Here is a 19,760-nt window from a genome sequence, read left to right on the forward strand (position 1 = left end):
CCCAGATTGCCTAGGTGCACTGTGTGTGTGTGTGTCCCTATCTACTTTGCAATGCCTGGATGTCACGGGCGCGTGCTCCCACAATAAATCAAGCAGCAACAGGAATGTGTAAAATAAGCCTTTACTAGTAGAAAGTGAAGTAAAAGGAAAGTATCACCTTGTAATCAGTCCATAAATCGTAGTCAGGGGCCAGTCCAGTAAGGGTCAATTCCAGGAGAGAGGTCGATAGTCAGTCCGTAGTCCAGGGGGTGCCGAAGAGAGTCACGAGTCGATAGCCAGGCCGAGAATCAAGAACACAGGAGTAATCAGGAATGAGGTGCACAACACAAGGAGCTGGAACTGCACGCCAAAGCGTTCAGTTGAAACCAGCATGAGGCAGAGGGAGCGGTCTGGTTTTATCATTCTTCAAGGTCCCACACCAGGTGAAGCCAATTAAGACCCCTGCCTGCCTTGGCTCTGCAAGTTCAGATGCCAGCCCTGTCAGACTTTGTTGCCCAGCACGCTGCCCCTTTTGGCGCTCTCTCCAGCGTTGTACATGGCTGACGGGTCGGCTGCTTGGTCCTGGCTCCTCCCCATTTGAAGGAGGCAATGGCTTCCCGGCAAGCTGTTGCTGTTCTGCAGCAGGTGAGAGCTCCATCCAAGGGGCTTTCTCTTCACCCTCCTACAGGAGGCTGCGGCGGGGGGGGGGGGGGCTGTGAACCAGCCACTTCCTCATCTGAGTCAGACCACTGTCTGTCACTGGACCAATATGAACCAAATCTGGTACAGTTGTAGGGACACTTAGGGACACCACAGCAGCATAGTTTGTGATGATGTCACCCACCCCAATTCAAGATGGTGGACACATGAATGTTTGAGGTACAAGTGAGCTAACTTGTGAACTGCCTAACAGATTTGGACTAAATTTAGTCCAGCTGTAGAGATAGTGAAAGGCAAGTAGGCAGATTAGTTCTTACTAGAACAACTAGAACAATGTCTCAGCAATGCTACAAGACTAAGGTCTAGGTGCATATTTGTTCCAACTGGAATGTTGATTTCCATGGGGGATGTTGTGCTGCATATAAAACTATGCACATCCTATTTACTGCGAACAGCCCTCAAATAGCATATTTATTCAACCAGGCTTTTAATTAGATGTATAGTTTTAATACTATTAATGTTGCGTTTTAACTGATTTAACTGATTTTAAATGATTTTAATTGTAAACCGCCCAGAGACACAAGTTTTGGGTGGTATAGAAATACGATAAATAAATAAAACTAGCTTAACTTGCGCAGAGCATCTGCGTGCTAGTACTTGATTGCTCCCCTCACCCCTCACAGCCCCCTCACCTCAGAGATCTCCCCACCCTCACCTGAGCTGCACTCCTGCTCCTGCTCCTCCATCTGATTGCTTCCATTACCCTCACCCCTCTTGGTCACTCCTCCATCCCTTTACTCCATCCCCCTCACCTCTCTTGGTCACGGCTTCAGTGTTGCTGGTGCCTATTGGCCAAGCTGCAGCCCCCTATACCCAGATCTCCCCACCTGAGCCCCGCCAGTGGTTGACCCGGCCCTTCCTCGCTGCCGCCGCCACCATGGCCGCCCATTCCCCTCAGGCTGCTGACAGGCCCAGGCCCAGGCCCATCCCTTGCCTGCCTGCCTTCCTCTGACAATGGCCTTGGTAGCCCCAAACAGCAGCAGTGGTTGACTGGACCCTTCCTTGCTGCTAGTGCTGCCATGCCTGCTAATTCCCCTCAGGCTGCTGACAGGCTCAGGCCCATCCTCGCCCTTCCTTCTGTCTTTCTTCCCTTCCTTTCTTTTTCTCTTTTTCTCTCTTCTACTTGCTCTTCCCCACTCTTTCTTCCCCCTCCCTTAATGTTTTTTGCTCTCTCTCCCTCTCTTCCTGAGTTAACAGATCTTGTTCATCTTGTTTCCTCATCTAATTCACACAATGGCAGTCTCTTTCTCCTGAAGAGGCTCTTTCCTCCCTCATGACCCCTCTCTTCACAGACTCTCGCCTGCTATCTATCTATCTATCTATCTATCTATCTATCTATCTATCTATATACACACACACTAGCTGAACCTGCACAGATCATCTGTGCATGAGTACACTTACCCTTTGTGGTGTGTGTGTGTGTGTGTGTGTGTGTGTGTGTGTGTGTAGAGCCAGCAAGCAAGAGAGCGGTGGGGGTGTGTGAGAGAGAGCGAGAGAGCTGGGGGAGCGAGCAAGCAAGAGAGCGGTGGGGGGCGAGTGAGAGAGTGGGGGAAGAGAACGAGCGAGGAGTGGGGAGGGAGAGCAAGCGAGCTGTGAGGGGGAGAGAGCAAGCGAGAGAGTGGGGGGGAAGAGCGAGTGAGAGAGCGGTGGGGGGTAGAGAACAAGAGAGAGAGCAGAGGGACAATGGCTGCTGTTGGCCCTCACAGTCCCAAGGTGTTGTTTTTTTTGAGGGGGGAGTGTTTCAGCTGTTGGCCCTCACAGTCCCAAGGGGTTTTTCTTCTTTTTCTTTTTGGTGGGAAGTCTGGCACTCCCAAGCTTTGTTACCTCCCCGCCTGCTCTCCTGCCCTGTTTTATTTGCTCTACCAAGTTCTACTTGCCACCGCCTTGCCGCTGAACTTCAGCCAGCCACCCACTTTCCTCTCCGCTTGCCGCCAAACTCCTTCCCCCTTTACTCTCTGCTTGCTGCCTTCAGCCAGCCTGCTTTCCTCTCCACTTTCAGCCCACCACCAGCCACCCGCTTCCTTAAGCAGCCCACCGCTCTTGCAAGTGGTGCTGAGTGCTGACTGGTGCCCAGCCAATCTGGTGCCTCCGCAGCTCAGCCAATCAGCTGAGTGCTGGGACGCACTCTCCACACATCAGGATGGTCATGTCTACAAGGATTAAAAATAATGATGATATATAGATACCTCTCCTCTACAATCAAGAACATCTTCCAACCAATAATAGTTGCATTCCAACTGACCTTAACCATCACAGGCTCCTCCTCCTTATCTGCATATGGAAGCCTCACTGCCCAATCACCACAGTGTCACAGGCTCCTCCTCCCTAGCCCAACTGTCCAATCACTATGGTGCTTCTGCTCTCACAGGCTCCTTCTCCCGATCTGCATATGGAATCCCTAGTGCCCAATCAGGTGTTTCTGCTTGTGAACTCTCCCAAGAGCTGCCACACACGGGATCTAAATTATTAATTCTCCAAGACAGACCAAGCGTGGGGATGTGGCAGAAAGGAGGCAATTGGCTGACAGAGGGGGAGGAGGTGATTGGCTGACAGAGGGGGAGAGAGTTCTGGAGCGGCTGGAAAGCAGTTTGACAGTTGGCTCGGGTGTGCCATGAAGCAGCAGGGAGCTCGGAGGCTGGGGGCAGCTTCATGAGCTGGACAGTTGGCTCTGGGGGTTGCGGGCGACAGACAGTTGGCTGAGCTGCGCCGTGAAGCGGCAGGGAGCAGGGAGGCTGTCAGGCGAGCGGGCAACAGTCCCTGGCAGTGGCAGGGGAAGCAAGGACTGCGAGACAAAGATAGAAAGACGGAGGACAGAAAGAGAGATGATGATGATGATGATGATTGATGATGATGATGATGATGATGATGATGATTTACATTTATACCCCGCTCTTCCTTCAAGGAGCCCAGAGCGGTGTACTACATACTTGAGTTTCTCCTCACAAAAACCCTGTGAAGTAGGTTAGGCTGAGAGAGAAGTGACTGGCCCAGAGTCACCCAGCTAGTATCATGGCTGAATGGGGATTTGAACTCAGGTCTCCCCGGTCCTAGTCCAGCACTCTAAACACTACACCATGCTGGAGAGATAGAGAGAGGGAGCTGTGGGGAGAGCAAGTGAGCAAGTTGTGGAAGGGAGAGAGTGAGTGAAAGAGTTGTGGGGGGGAGAGAGCAAGTGAGAGAGTTGTGGAGAGGGAGAGAGCGAGAGAGAGTTGTGGGGGGAAAGAGAGTGAGAGTTGTGGAGGGGAGAGCATGAGTGAGAGAGTTGTGGGGGAGAGAGCAAGCAAGAGAAGGAGATAGCGAGTGAGAGAGTTGCGAGGGGAGATAGCGAGCGAGTGTGTTATGGGGTGGCAAGAGCGGGTGAGAATGTTGTGGGGGTGGCGAGAGCAGGCAAGAGTGTTGTGGGGGCGGAGAGAGTGGGCGAGAGCATTGTGGGGGTGGCCAGAGCTGGCGAGAGCGTTGGGGGGGGATGCCACAGGGTCAGTGCACGACCGCACAGATGCTCTGTGCAGGGTCAGCTAGTTAGAATTAAATATATAGATGCTTGTTTTTGCTGTGTTTTTAAATTCTACTTTTGATGCACATTTCAGGGCTATTCGTGATAGAATGGGATAGTTTTAGATGCAGCACAACATCCCTCATGGAAATCAAGCTGGAAATCAAGCATCTAGACAACTTCATAGAAGCAATTCTAGTTTTCTGGAGGCCAAAAGCCAGCTTCAAGAGCACACAGTGACATCTAGTAGCAGTTTGATGAAGTACAAGCAAATGAGCAATTTCCTTCTTCAGCGCCACAAATTTTGTGTTGGGGTAATTACTATTGTTAATCCATTCAATGCATGGAGGGGGCAGGCAAGGATCACACTTACTCGTCCCATCTTGGCCCCCATGCTTAAGTCAACTCCTCTGCACAGAGTGCAGAACATACATGCAAGCTGTTTGTACGCAGGCTCCACACAATTTGAACTCTGTGTTTTTTTGCAAGGTACAGAACATGCAGACAGAAGCTATGTGCCTACAGCTTATATGAGTAGAGGCTCAATGTGTGCACAAAGTAAGGTAAATATTTATTTATTTATCATAATAATAACGATATGTGTCGGTCAAGGGGCAGGTCTATCCCTGCAGTCCTGATTCCCCACTTTCTATTTATTTATTAACACATTTTAATACTGCCCCAAACTTACATCTCTGGTTTACTTTGGTTTGCAACAAAGTAAAACATTAGCTAAAACAAAAATGAAAAGTTTAAAACATTACAGCAATTTAAAATTTTAAAAGAATATTTTAAAACAGAATTAAAGCCATTAAAACAATATTAATTAAAAGCCTGGGTGAACAGATGTGTCTTTAAAGACTTCTAAAAAAAACTGTCAGAGATGGGGAGGCTCTTATTTCACTAGGGAGCGCATTCCAAAGCCTTGGGGTTTTCATGCAGTGGCTGTACACAAACTGTAGTTGTCGTCACAGTATTTATGAGGCTTCATGAGTCAGTGGCCTCACTCCTCTAGTGGCCAGTGTGAGGCACTGCTGAGGACAAAAGATGTGAACCATCCTGGGGCATAATCATTCACTGGGAAGTTCTTTTGCACAAGCCCCATTGAAGTGAATGGGAGCTAAACAAAAGCTCAGTAGTTCTAAATTCCAGAGGGTAAGCTGTGTGGGATCTTGCCACATAAAAAGCTCCCTGAATCAAACCATGGTTGAGTTTAGCCTAATATTGCTAACCTACAGCAGGGAAGTAATTTGCCTAGGGAGCAAGAGGTTGCTGGTTTGAATCCCCACTGGTATGTTTTCCCGGATTATGGGAAACACCTATATTGGGCAGCAGTGATATAAGAAGGTACTGAAAGGCATCGTCTCATACTGTGCAGGAGATGGCAATGGTAAACCCTCCTGTATTCTACCAAAGAGAACCATAGGGCTCTGTGGGCACCAGGAGTCGACACCGACTCTATGACACAACTTTACTTTATTTTACCAACAGTTACCTGTAATCCTTTTAATTGTGCTCTGGGACTCATGTATGTTCTACCACAGCCCCTACATAAGAGTCTGTCGGTCATGCTGCTCTGGTTACATATGTGAATAGGCCCTTTCTGGAGCTGTGATGTTTGCTTGCCTCTGCACTCCTCTTATGTCAAGGAGTGATGCAGCTGAATGAACACATGCTCTTAGTCATCTGCTGGTGAAGATGAGCAGGACTTTTGCTGCAGGCTGCATCCTGCTCAAATCACATCCTCCTGCATAGCCATGCAGCAAGATCTTGTGAACCTCAGTCTCCCTTCCACCACCAGCCACTGTGAATAAACCTGCTTATTGGTGCCCCAAAGAATGTCTGCCTCAGTGATGAATAAACATCCAGTTTTGTGTGTTTGGGAAGAGAATACACGCTGGGCTGAGGGAAGAGAGACTGGCAGGGTGCATACTGATGTTATCAAGGCCAGGGGTCCCATTTATGAAAAGCTGTATTTTAGGCCACAAATCTCTTTGCTTCCATGACCAAAGGTATGGGTGTGGGCAAGGGATATTGTCTTGTGCTCATAACATGGCTATTGCAATGTATAAAAATATGCAAGTGTGGGGATTTGGACCTTGCTGAATTTCACCTTCAGTGTCAGTGCAATCTGTAGCAGTCAAACACCTACTGACTGCTACCAAATATGAGATCCCTGTACCTGCTAAAATGGCACTCTGACAGGGGCGTAACTATAATAGGGCAAGGGGAGACAGTTGTCTGGGGGCCAACTGCCTTGGGGGGCCCCCCAGAGGCAGGTCACATGACTGACTCCCCCAGCCGCACACCTGCCCAGCCTTACTTCAGTTGTATTCATCCTCCAAAATTGATGTGAGTCTTAAGACCTGGAGCTACCAGAACAGCATGTCTTTCTCCAGTACCATTAAATGACTTGCATTGTCCACTATTTACAAAACCTTAAAAAAAATAATTTAGGATGTTCAGCCTCATTTAAGATTTCTTTACTTCATGAGCTGAGCTTCAGTGTGTGGGTGGGTCATTTCAAAATCTTGTATTTGGGCCCACTCCAACCTTGCTATGCCCCTGCACTCTGAGCAAGGCCGGTCTAGTAATTAGGCAAAACTGAATAATGGGCATAGGTTGGAATGTATGAGGAGCTGAAAGGTGGAAGAACAGGGTGTTCTGGAGCATGAGAGGGAGTGGAAATGCCAGACCCATGTGGAGTTTGAGCACCCACAAAGAAAAGATGCTCTTCTTCATGAAAGGCATGCATGTGCAGAATTTGCATTGCATGGCTGTTCAAATTACAAAGAGATGACAACAAGGGCCCCTGCTTCTGGGCACTTTAAAGACCACACACCACTTTTTGCATATGGTATTCATTCACACGTGACAACAGATGTGCACTTGATACTTAGTTAACAGAGTACAGAGCATGGCAGACCACTTACTAACTGGTGCCAGCCATGGGGAGCATGCCAGTCCTGGAGGAACTCCACCAGTTTCCAGCAAGTTTGGGGGCCCAGTTCAGCCCCAAAGGGCTGTTTGTAACCCTTAATGTTTCCAACCCTCTAGGTCTCAGATGCATTAGGACTCACTTCCTCCATATACAGCCTCTTGTGATCTGGTCCATTCTAATGCTTTGCCCTGTGACTGTCCTGGCTTTTGGAAGTTAGGCTGGAAAGTGTAAGGATGGGGCTTTTTCAGTTGGTGCTTACTGTGAGAAATTCACTCAGAGCATTAGGAAGACAGAAAAGGCATTTCTGTTTCAGGGACTTTGGGGCTGCTTGATATGTTTGCTTTTGTTCTCTCAGTTTGGGATATAGGAACATAGGAAGCTGCCTTCTACCTAGTCAGACCATGGGTCCATCTAGCTCAGCATTGTCTGCACAGACTGACAGCGGCTTCTCCAAGGTTGCAGGCAGCAATCTCTCTCAGCACTTTCTTGGAGATGCCAGGGAGGGAACTCGGAACCTTCTGCATGCAAGCATGCAAGTGCTCTTCCAGTAAGCTATGACCCCATCCCTTAAGGGGGATATTTTACAGTGCTCACATGTGATCTCCTATCCAAATACAAACCAGGGTGGAGCCTGTTTAGCAAAGGTCCACCCTGGACCTGAATGCTTGTTACCACAAGACCAGCTCTCCTCCCTGGTGGCAAGGTTGTTCACATGACTGTTAAGTGGGTAACACAAGTGCCCCACCCACCTTCAGGAATTATGTACATTCCTGATTTTTGGTCCTGTGTGCGTTAAAAGCTAGAGGAAAGTGGTCACGTGGGAGGTGGTGGGAGCAGGCTCTGACAGCAGTTGTCCTACCCAGCACTTTTACTCAGTATATTACCAAGGAGTCTGCATTGTCACAGCCTGTGCCCGCCTGCCTCCCCCACAATCACTTTCCCCTTCTCTCACCTAGCTTTTAACTTACACGCAACTGAAAACCAGCTCCTGAAGCTGGGTAGGATATTTGTCCTACCTACTGAATGACCATGTGAACAAACCTGGTGTGTTTCGTCTTAGAGTGAACATGCATTTGAAAAACAAATCAAGCAAGATATATCTATACTGAGTAATGTGATCAGCTCACAGAGCAGAGCAGTTGCTATCATGGTTTCAGCTTCTGCCTTCAGCAAGCAGAGAAAGTTTAGCCCTGAGGTTTTCACTTTAGGCAAAAGGAAATGAATATTCAAATGTGGCTAGAGAGAGAGAGAGAAATGAACCAACTGAAGACAATGGCGCGCAGTTCAAAATGAGCAAGGAGGTGAGTGGAAAGCAAACAGTTATTTATATCTGTATCACCAGAACACACCACTTCCTGTTGATTAAAACAGGCAGCCTGCCTACCCCAGCCCGCCCCAAAGCTTTGCTTGCAATTTAATTTTCAGATATTATTACCCCTTTTCTGTGTTTGAGTTTACCACAGGTTTTTGTCAACCAAGCCCTGTGCAAGAATGCACGGTTCAAGGGATATTTTAAGGCAATTTGCATCAAGCACAAGCATTACTGATTGGCCTGGTTTACACATGTATGTACATTGCTCAGTATGTTTACATATTAGCCCTATTCAGAAGCCCTATTCACACATTGAGGTCACTCACACAATAAAAAATTGTATTCTGCCTGGGTTTGGGAACTGTTTTTGGTTGGGTTGCTTTTCCTCCTACCTTGCTTCCACACAGTCACTTCTACCCAGGTGGCTAAATAGGTGGGCTTGCCGCCATGGAGCCACCAGGCTTGCCCTCGAGCCCGCTGGTTCTCACGAGCAAGCAAAAGATAATGAGCCCTTTCTCAAAACCAGTAAGGGCTACCCAATTTGTGAGGAGGAACTCCAAAAGTCCTCCCCGCAAACGAGCAGGCTGTCTTCCTTTGATGGGCATGTCGTCCGCCCAGACGAGCATCGGCTCCTGCCTGTAGCTCCAAGGGTTGAGGTGCACACCGCCCCACCCCTGGAGCTCCAACAATGCACTGGGCAAGTGTGCAGTGCATTATGGGGACCCCCCTCCCCACTACAACAGCCCTTCAAACATTTCCAAAACTCTAGTAATGTGGAAAGGCTTATAGGCATGGGGTGGAGACAGCAACGTGCTTCTAATTTTTTTATAACAAGAAAGTTTACTTTTAGAAAAAATAGTTCAATTAAAACATTACTTTTGCAGCAAAAAAGTACACATTCAAAACAGTTATGGGTCTATACTGGTCCGTACTCAGAGTCCTCTGTGCTTTTTTTTGTCTTAGCTTCTGGCTGGCTGGGTAGTCTCTTGTAATTACAAGACTGGTCGGGGGCTCAATCCAGCCTGGCTCTCCCTTTTCTAGTGAGTTCAGCTCGGCTTTCAGCTTCTTGCTGGCTGCTCACTCTCTGTTTTCCTGGGTGCTTTCCAGACTAGCTGCTCGGCAGCAGCAAAATGCCTCCATTTGGGCAAGTTGCATTCAAAACATAAACAGTAGGAGGAGCAGTCTCGCAGCAACTAACAACCCGACAAAACAGCAACCTTTTCACGCTGGATATACAACGTCCTAGCTCTATATCGCAGCGATTGAATTCGACACAAGGCATTGGAAATGTGAACGGTACCCTGGTGTCCATGTAGGGACTGTGGTGTCACAATGCAGGAAGTGTGGAATCACACTTCTGAGATACTTCCTAACCTCGTTGTAGGGTCTAGTCTGGAAAGCGCCCTGGACTCACTCCAGCAGACTTCCATCCAGACTCTCTTCCTTCTTCTGCAACCTCCAGCTGTGACTTGCTCCAGCAGACTTTCTTGACTTCTCCTTCCAGAACTCAGGACTCTCTCTCAAAACACTCCCAATATATATAGTTTCTCTGGCCTATCAGTTCCTCAGCCCAGCCAATCAGAACAAACAAAACATTTCCTCCATTTAAAAAAAAATCTCTTTCACCGCCAAAAACCAACTGTCAAAATGCTAAACCAAATGTGAAACTACAGAAAAACAAGACTGCACTTTTGACCCTGTACTTTCTCCATGCCTAAGGACTTGCAAGCACAGAAATCCTATTTACAATATTGCAGAGATTTGAGGAATATTAATGCAATATATAATTCATTCATAATACAAGTGCTATTTACAAGAAGAGGAGGTTTGGGGAATATTAATACACTATACAATACAGGAGTTTATTTACAGAGACCCTAGAGGTCTAGGCCTCATTCCTCCACAGGCTCCCTTAGGCTGGTTTCGCTCACACGGAGGAAGAGCTCCAATGTGTGTATAGGGCTTTGGATAGCAGCTGAATGTGTGGACAAACTGACTCTACTGTAAAGCACTAGGCGGATTCACACAACCATAAAAACAGAGTAGGAGGTGAGCTATCCAGATTTGCGTATTTGTCAGAACTCTCATGCATTTCCCTCATGCATTTCCCAGCGCGGTGTAGTGGCTAGAGTGCTGGACTAGGACTGGGGGACCCGAGTTCAAATCCTCATTCAGTCATGATACTTGCTGGGTGCCTCTGGGCCAGTCACTTCTCTCTCAGCATAACCTACTTCACAGGGTTGTTGTGAAAGAGAAACTCAAGTATGTAGTACACCGCTCTGGGCTCCTTGGAGGAAGAGCGGGATATAAATGTATGTATGTATGTATGTATGTATGTATAAATAAATAAATAAATAAATAGTCCCGGCTGCTCCTGGCAGGGCTACCCAACATTTGTACCTATTGTACAAATAGCATTTAAATATTTAAAAGCTTTTTAACTTTAAAAAAAGTTAGTTAAAATTGTAACTGACTTTTAACTAAAAAAGTTAAAAGTTTTCAACTAAAGGTGAAGGGGAGGAAAGCCCCCCTCCCCTGATTCTCCAGTCATACAAACCCTTGTGTCCCTTCTACCCAGTCACTGACACCCAGCACGCCTCTCCCCCCACATGGAAACCACAGAGGGCTGTGCATACAGTGGCCACCATTAGTGGATGTGATAGTCTGAAGCACACACTAAGATCCTGAAGCCAGAGGAGCTTTGTCAAGGCTATATCCGCTTCCTGCTGCTTTGTAGCCAATGGATGGGCAGCCACAGAAATAATGAGGCTTTCCCAGTCTGCCAGCAGCACAGAGCATGCTGGGAAGGCATGCACCCCCTAAGAGGGCCTTCCATGAAGGGGCAGGGCTTGCATCTATCAAGTTCAACATATGCAGCCTCCCTCAGCAGCCATGCTTGTGTGTTTGCCGGGTTTATGGAGCCAAGCTGAGGTGATGCTTGTGTGTTACAAACAGGGTAACACCTGGGCTCCTGCCCACCTCAAAACAGTTGTGTGAACAAACCTATTGCATCTAAGGCAATGCAAATGTTCTGCCTGCTAACTGAGCAAAGAAGAGGCATCTTTTAAAAGTGGTGATTTCCTTTACTGGGCAGCAGGAAGGCAACTGGCCCTATCCAACCCAGCACAGCCCCTCTCTAGTGGCTGTTGCTGGTCTCTATCTAAGGTTTCTTTTTCGATTGTGAGCCCTTTGGGGACGGAGCCATCTTTATTTATTTATTTTTATGTATCTATGTAAACCTGTTAGGGAACTTTTGTTAAAAAGTGGTATATAAATATAAATATAATAATAATAATTAGTAGTAGTAGTAGTAGTATATCTGCAAGACCCCATTCACAAGCACCAGTTGCCACAATGTTGCAGTAATCTCTGGATGTGAACCTGTGTATTCAATGACATGTCTCTGGAGATGTTTTCACATGCATCATATGAGTATGAGCCCAGTTTCTCTATAATGGGTCTGCTATTTTTATTTTATTGTATTTATTTTATTGTATTTATTACATTTCTGTACTGCCCTATCCATCCAAACACTCTGGGTGGTGTGCAACAACCAAAAACAACAACAAACAACCATTTAAAACAATTGGCTTAAAACTATATAAAACACAATATTAGACACAGTTTAAAACTAGTTTAAAAAGCATTCTAAAACAATTTAAAAACCTTGGAAGGCCAGACCAAACAAGTCTTTTAGGGCTCTCTTGAAGGCCAACAATGAGCCCAAACTACAAATTTCTACCAAGAGTGCATTCCATGGCCCAGGAGCAGCAGCAGAGAAGCCCCGGCTCCAAATCTCTATTTCACTCTTCTCATGTCTCTGATTTTGCTATCTGCTAATAGTCATAGCTAAACTGTTTCCAGGACGGCTGGAAGACTGTGTGAAACTGTTTTGACTTTGGGCTGATGTGGAAATACCCAAGCCAACAGCAGCAATGAGGAGAGCTTAGGATGGTGTCTCAGAACACCAAAGTCAAAGCTTCAGTATGTAGGACCCCAAAGCCCTGACTGTAGGGGTAGGAAAGGCAGTGTGCTCTGTTGGCAATGCTGCCATTTATTTTTATTTGAAAGATAACTGATAGCCTGCCTGTCCTCCTCCAAACTGCAGGCATTCAAGGCAGCTTAAAGTAAAGTTGTGCCGTCGAATCGGTGTTGACTCCTGGGCGCTTTCCAGATTAGACCCTGCAACGGGGTAACGATATATCTCTGAAGTGTGCTTCCGTGCGTCCTGTGTTGTGACACCGCAGTCCCTAAGTTGACAGCAAGGTGCCGTTCATATTTCCAATCCCTCGTTCCAAATTTAATTGCTGTGATATAGTGCTATGACACCATATATCTGGCATTTAAAAGTTGCTGGTTTTTTGGGGCTGTTAGTTTTTGCAAGACTGCTCCCCCTGCTGTTTACGTTTTGAATGCGATTTGCCTGAATGGAAGCATTTTGCTGCTGTTGAGCAGCTAATCTGGAAAGCGCCCTGGCGACCATAGAGCCATGTGGTTTTCTTTGTAAACAGGAGGGGTTTACCATTGCCTCCTCCCGTGCAGTATGAGATGATGCCTTTCAGCATTTTTCTATATCGCTGCTACCCAATATAGGTGTTTCCCATAGTCTGGGAAAGATATCAGCAGGAATTCGAACCAGCAACCTCTTGTTCCCTAGGCAAGAGGTTTCCCCACTGGTACAAACCACCAAACGACAATAAACTATTCAAACAATACACATCAAAAAAGCAACTGTAAAAACTGGCCAGCTTTTCAAGCCTGCACCTGAAAGAAAGCAGTTGCGCACAGCAGACCAACACAAACGTTGCTGGAAAGAAAACTAATCAGATGGCCCCTGGCAAAGTGGGAAACCACTAGAGAGTGTCACCATCTAGGGACCACAACTGATAAGGTACTTTCCAATGTCCTCGCAAATCATGCTTCAGAAGGCAAAGGGATGCACACAAGGTCCTCCGTTGACAACAGTAGAGGACAGGCAGAATCAGATGGCGGGAGGCTGCCCACATGCCCTGGGCTGTGGTCCAGTCATTTATGAAGTACAGGCTTGTCTGATATCAGCCCTCTGGCCTTTGATTAATTGGCAGGAGGAAGTATTTGTGTCTTCCCTCAAAGATTCCAAAGGCATCACATATTTTTGTATATCTGTTTTATCTATTTGCTAGATATCAAGGCTGTTCACACAAGCAGCCCAGTGATGAACTCACGGGGTGGCCTTAGGGACACCACTATCCCTCTCCCATATGGCAGAAACTATACTACCCTACCTTGTAGGGTTGTTGTTACTGAGAGCATGCATGTGAACTTTGTTGCAATTATTATTATTAGCCTTTATTGTGCAGGTTATAACTTTTAAAGAAAGCATGCTTGATCATTCTCACGAAGCACAATGGGGTAAATGTATCCATTTAATAATAATCCATTAGAAAGTCAACCGAGGCACAAGAACAGCCATGGAACAAGTGAAAGGGAATGTTGGAAGTACAGCCCAGGTCCCCTAGTTCTCAGCCCTTCTGCTATAACCAGTTATATTTCTGTATTTGAGCTGACCACATGTTTCTTGTTTACTTATATTTTATTCTTATTAATTGACACACATATATTGATATATAGTGAGATATATCTATCTATCTTAGGAGGGAGGGGACTGATAAAACTGAGGGAGGAGGTAGGTAGCCAATCATAGTCAAGCACTTTTTTAGAATGGGTGCCTAAAGCTCCAGTGAGCTGTGTAACTCCACCCCAGACCAGCTAAGGGGGTGTTGAGAACTGGGTGGGGATACCCACCCACCAGTACTTCTCATTTCTGTACCTCACAGCAGAGGGCTACTCAGGCACCACGTAGGAGGCTGGTGACTCAAAGAGATTGCAGCCCAGCACAGTCATGGACAGGTAAATGGGCAGCGGCTGCCCCGTGTATAATTACTGCATCCAGAACCCACTTGGTATGAACTTGCTCTGTGTTCTGCTCGCTCTTTCCCCATCTGACTCAGCTCTCCAGATGTCTTCTTCCCATTTCTATCACTAACCAAAACTTTGACGCAGTCACCCCAGTCTCCCTCTGACTGTCACTTACACATGTCTCTCATTCTTTTTTTTCTTTTTCTTTTTTTTGTCATTGCTCTACTCATTTCTCGCTCTCTCCTACAAATAATTTGGCTATGTGATCTTGCTTTATATATCCTTTTGTTCTTTTCATTCAGTTTGCTCCATATATTTTTGACAATAAGGTACAGCATATTTATTTATTTATTTGCATTTTACAGTGTCCATAAACAAAAGAGTCAGGTCTCTGTCCAAAACTGCTCACAACTGATGGTGAGAGAAGCCATAGAAGGGAGACAATGGGTAGAAAGGGAGAGGGAAGGGGGTTAACAGGATATGAGTATTGTATACGCAAATATAGTTGCACATAGTTATGGTTCAACTGCAAGTTAAGTGAAGAATGCATGCCTTTTGCCTGAAATCAAGACTAGGATCGGGGAGACCCGAGTTCAAATCCCCATTCAGCCATGAAACTAGCTGGGTGACTCTGGGCCAGTCACTTCTCTCTCAGCCTAACCTACTTCACAGGGTTGTTGTGAAAGAGAAACTCAAGTATGTAGTACACCGTTCTGGGCTCCTTGGAGGAAGAGCGGGATATAAATGTAAAATACTACTACTATTACTACTACTACTAATAATAATAATAATGATGATGTAGAGTTTGGAGTAACGCTAAAGCTCACATGCTCCTACCAGAAGTATACTTTCTTTGTCTAATACAGATCTCTCATACTTTGAAGATCTAACAGAGCATCTGCTTAGACTATAGATGAATGGATCAGCAGTCATTCCTGCACATTAACCTTAATAAATATAGCACCTTGCTTGATTAAATTATATCTTGTATTTCAGGATTAGCAAGGCAGCAGCTTACAGTAAGATCTACTTGTGAGGTTTTTGAATCCTAGCTAGCTATCTCTTGTCATTCCAATGTTTGGCTTGCATGGAACCTCCAAGGCAACTGATAAAAATTCCAAGTTACAAACAATTTTAAAAGCATTTAACATCAAACAAGAATTTTAAATGAATTTAAAACAAACCTAAGTTGTGCTCTTTTTCACCTGCTTGGTTTCAAATGATAGATATTTGCTTTTCAGTTTTTCTCTTGTCATTATGTGCTTGTCCTTCAGTACAGATTCCTCAGTTAAGAATTTCAGAATACATAACAGCAATTCAAGAGCCACTTCACTCTGCCTGGAGGTTTTTCTTAAGCCCTGGGCATCATGAGTTACCTCTGGTACACCTCCATGGTTTAATTGGACGGCAACACAACTGAGTTTGATGTCTTTGGGTATGTCCGCAGCCACCACAAACATGTATCTCCTTTTGTGCAATCGGTTGCTAAAAATAGTACAAGGTGCAGTTATGGTTTTTGCCTCATCCTGCAATCTGCCCTGAGTTGCCTTGATCAGGGCTCCAGTTTTTGGAGTTTCCCCCTTTCTCTGAAAAGTAGCACCTTGTGGAAGAGTTATAACTCTTCCTGGGATTAATCTGGATAAATGTGAAATAAAGAGGCATAAGCCTCTATATTGTCAGTAAACTGGGCAAATGCTTTATGATATGCTTTTTGATGTCCATTATATCAGTCTTCTTCCTCTCTCATTTGCAGAAGAATGGAAACTGGGGGTACAATCCAGCCAAAACCAAGAACTTTGTAGTTCAGGGCTATAGCTCCTTGGGAGAGCCGTTGTCTGGCATGCAGAAGGTCCCAGGTTCTGGCATTTCCAGGAATGGCTGGGAAAGAGTCCTGCCTGAAAACCTGGGGAGCCTGTGCCAGTCAGCATATACAGTACTGAGCGAGATGGACCAGCAGAGCAGTCTGATTTGGTATAAGGCTAAGTCCCTAACTTTTTAAGTGTGATTTATTTCATTGGAAGAGAGAACATGTACATAAATTTCTCCTCTTGGTTTGTCAAGGTGCTTAACTTTGGCTGGATCCTGTCCCTGGTTTCTGCTCTTCTTGAAATGGGAGGTTAGAATCTAGCACTACTGAGCGCAGTGTCATGATCAGAGTGTTCGAATATTGGAATTGAAACCCAAGTTCAAACCGCTACTCAGCTGGGAGGCTCACTGGGCACGTCATTATTTTTCAGCCAAACCTACCTCACGTTGTGAGGCTAAAATGGTATTCTGGGCTTTGTACAAGAAAGCTAATGTTGACAATACATGGCTTGGTTGCAAGAAATTCCTGCCTTGTAAAACTAGTTCTGAATTAAAAAATTGACACCTATGTGAACAGTTTTTGAATTATTGCTTCAGGATTGACTATCCCTTGAACTATCCTGGGTCAGACCCTTGAACAAGATCCAAACAGTTGAAAGCAACAGAGTTTTCTGGATACCACCAAGCTGAGAGACTCAGAAAGAAGCTCCAGATGTCTCAGAGTCCCAAACCTCTTATAGCCGAGGCATTCTTTTTCCACTCCACCTCGCAGAGTTAAAGGCACACTTTGCTGTTAATGCCTCCAAAAATTATTTTTAGCACATGTGCATATAACCTTAAAAAACAGAACTCACCAGATTTTTAGTCTACTTTTTTAGTCTCCTTTCTGGAGGGGAAAAGGGATATCAAATATCATATTTGTGCATGTTCCTCCACTAATAACTTTTGTGTTTACAGTCTGATACAAACCAAATTCAAAGCACATGAAAGGGAGTTCTAGGGGATTGCAGCGGTGTGTGCATATGTGTGTGTGAGTGTGTGTGTGCACGCACGTGGCAGCCACTCAAAATGCCATGATGGCAGCCACTCAAAATATAGCCATGGAAGGGGGTCCTAGATAAGAGTCATGTTAAAAGAAGCAGAAAGTAGACATCATTAGTAGACACTGTTCTACTTAGAATTATTTGTTTACTCCCCAACCTCACCCCACTGCCAACATTGCACAGGCCAGCAATCAAGCTTACATCTCTTCAGGAAAGGTATCCATCTTTTTTTTTTTTTAACTTGGAAAGCAGTCCATTTACATTTATTCAATTAAATATACATGTGTCTCTTTATTATTTTTCAAAGCACAATCCTTTTAAAAAAAAGTTTAATAACTGATGGGGGAGAATTCATGATGGCCCTGATTCCAGCCAATCAGCCAGCTTCTGCTGCAAACACACATAACTAGTTTACTGTGTGCTCAATCACATCTTTAAAGTATATTTGAACAAAACACCATAAGTTTTGGGCCACTTCCACAGTGGCCCAGACACTCAGATTATGCACAGTCCCCTTAGACTGTGTAAAAGTGAAAAAGTATCCACTGCCTGAGGAGCCCATTCCTCTGTATTTCTGCATGAGTCATTGGAACCTAGGAAGCTGCCATCTCCTGAGTCAGACCATTGGTCCATCTAGCTCATTATTGTCCATACAGACTGGCAGAGGCTTCTCCAAGGTTGCAGGCAGGAATCTCTCTCAGCCCTATCTTGGAGAAGCCAGGGAGGGAACTTGGAACCTAGATGCTCTTCCCAGAGCGGCACCATACCCTGAGGGGAATATCTTGCAGTGCTCACACTTCTAGTCTCCCATTCATATGTAACTAGGGTGGACCCTGCTCAGCTAAGAGGACAAGTCATGTTTGCTACTACAAGACCAGCTCTTGGGCATGCCTCCTGCCTGGAAGAAAGCGAGTCCAGAACAGTGGCCTCATGCAGAGACATAATAGGCAATATATTCTGAAGGTGGCCGATTCTCCTTCATCCTGTCAGAAGTGACTGAATGATCCAATCACACAGTACAGAGATGCTACAGAATTACCTGTCCCCAGCAGAAGCTGATTGGAAAGTGGCAAGGAAGGTCAGAGCAAAGATTCACTGAGCAGCTTCTTCCATGGTTAGGAACTTTAGCTAATTAATTAGTGTCTCATGGCATCTTAGCAGTCCTGTCACAGCATAATACTAGTCTGCTCTAGCACACTGTTAGGCACGTGCTAGAGAATGATGGGTATAACTTACCATGGACATTGTTTCCGGTGGGTCATATATGCCAGTTATAGCCCTGGGAATGCAATAACCAGAGAATGAATTTTGGCATGATTCCCAGTAGTTAGAGGCTTCTGTCTTCTGCTTGTATGAAGTCGTTACCTGTATGACATAGTTACTATGTATGAAGGAGTGACCCAAGTTGCTGACTCTGCTTCAGGGAATAAGCCTTGAAAGTGATAAAGGGTTCTTTTCTGTCTGTTTGTTTTCTGCTGCCTCTTTTGGAATTTGGCTGCTATGTTATTCATATAAAGTGGGTCAAATAATAGAGCCTCAATTTCAATCCTACTTTAGCCTCCTCCACTCTCTGTCATCCATGCAGGGACCATAGCCTGAAACCAAGTAGCTGGTTGAGCCCTCACTGCTACTGAGAATGCATCTGAGAATGAGGGTGCTGGGATTATTTTTAACCCGTTCATTCCTGCTTTGCATTGCCTTTGGGGGTGGTGAATGTTTCGCCTGGGTGAGAACAATTGTTCACACCCCCGCTGTCCTTTTCACACTCCTGTTCCCACCCTACTTTAAAATGCAGCTGTTACACAGAAAGAGGGCTGTAGCAGATATCATGGTTGGTTTCTTACTTCCCCCCACCCCTAATTTTCAAATTGTCTTCTTTTTAAGCAACCAAAAAGTTATTTCTATAAGCTGCTTAAAAAAAAAATGTTTTCCCCTGTTTGTGATGTGATTGCTTAAAATAAAAAGTCCTCTCTTTCTCTCACGCCAAAATATTATCCAATTTCTCCACATGTCTAATTCCAGATAGCTCCCAATTCAGGCATGTTATAGCACATTGTCCTCAGTGGTGTAAACCAGAAAAAAAAGTCTTTTTCAAATATGATTAGTTTTGCCATGCATGGGATTAGCGACGGATATGCCATAGATAGATAGATAGATAGATAGATAGATAGATAGATAGTTGGATAGATAGACTGACTTAGCATTTGTATATGCTTTTTTTAGCAGCTGCTTTAGCTGCTAAGGAGCATCACTGCTCCTTAGTTAACCATGCCAATTTAACATCATCATCCTTGGCAACACGCCTTCTTTGAACAAACAGAGATAGGAAGTAATATTATGTAATAAATAAATAAAAGTAGTAGTAATAATAACAACTAGCTGACCTGGCATGGAGCATCTGAGCCCCTAGTTCTCCCTCTCCCCCCCCCGCTTCAGCCTCAGTTTGTTCTCCCCCCACTTCAGACCTGGTTCATTCTCTCCACCCACTTCAGTCCCAGTTCATCTTTTCCTGATGGCTGGACGGCCTGGCCGCTGCTTCCTCTTGCTACCTGGCCTGGCCGCTGCTTC

The 19,760-nt window shown here is 45.5% G+C and overlaps 1 long non-coding RNA gene across 1 annotated transcript; it reads left to right on the forward strand.

Moving 5' to 3' along the window:
* The first annotated feature begins 4,318 nt into the window (after window positions 1-4,318).
* Window positions 4,319-14,382, forward strand: LOC128348100 (uncharacterized). The gene is made up of 3 exons (XR_008317922.1): window positions 4,319-4,506; window positions 4,682-4,755; window positions 14,262-14,382. It is a non-coding gene; the product is annotated as an uncharacterized LOC128348100 (long non-coding RNA).
* The last annotated feature ends 5,378 nt before the right edge of the window (window positions 14,383-19,760 follow it).

The sequence above is a fragment of the Hemicordylus capensis genome, chromosome 2 (assembly GCF_027244095.1).
Source record: "Hemicordylus capensis ecotype Gifberg chromosome 2, rHemCap1.1.pri, whole genome shotgun sequence".
Taxonomy (NCBI): Eukaryota; Metazoa; Chordata; class Lepidosauria; order Squamata; family Cordylidae; genus Hemicordylus; species Hemicordylus capensis.